Genomic DNA, 689 nt, shown 5'->3' on the forward strand with positions numbered 1-689 from the left:
ACAAGAGGCCCTGCAGGTCTTTAAGATGCTAATAGTTATTAATCCTAACTGCTAACTTCCCATCCAGAGGCTATTCTTTCATGGCTGGATTACCAGCTCTAGAAAAAATGGGGTACTGATGAAAGAAGTAATTGAGATAACAGTGAGCACCACTTACCTTTTTTATATTAACAACCAAAAAGAAAGTGTATTCAGACTAGCAAGCAGCTCCTTACCATCAGCTTATTCATCTGAATAGTTGGGTTAGGACCATGTTGTACCAGAAACTGTGCAAACAGAATGAAAGCACTCAGGCTACAGCAGTGAACAGAGCAAGCAGATAGGACTCTGTCCACTTCTCCCACTTAATCCTTTTTTTCAAGAGCTGCCAGCTCTTGACAGTTAAAACAAATGAAATTAAATAAAGAAGTCAATTGTTGCATTACCTACGTAAGAAGACAGGAGAAGTCTTTCAGCGTGGTCATGCAGTGGATGGGGCTTTTTGCTTTGATGGTGCAATTAAAACCAGCAGGTCTTGGTTCACCCTTCAGCTCCTTGGAGCTTATCTGGCCCTGCAGAGAGCTTGCAGAGTGCACTAACTGGGAGCCTGGGGATCTGCCAAATAGGGCAGAGGGGTGTATAAGGGAGCCCAAAGTGAGGAGGGCCAGTGAGCACCTGCCAATCTGCTCCATCTGCCCAGCACATATATA

The sequence above is a fragment of the Corvus kubaryi genome, unplaced genomic scaffold (genome assembly GCF_017639235.1).
Source record: "Corvus kubaryi isolate FWS band 111438036 unplaced genomic scaffold, C.kubaryi_AGA036_p1.0 65149, whole genome shotgun sequence".
NCBI lineage: Eukaryota > Metazoa > Chordata > Aves > Passeriformes > Corvidae > Corvus > Corvus kubaryi.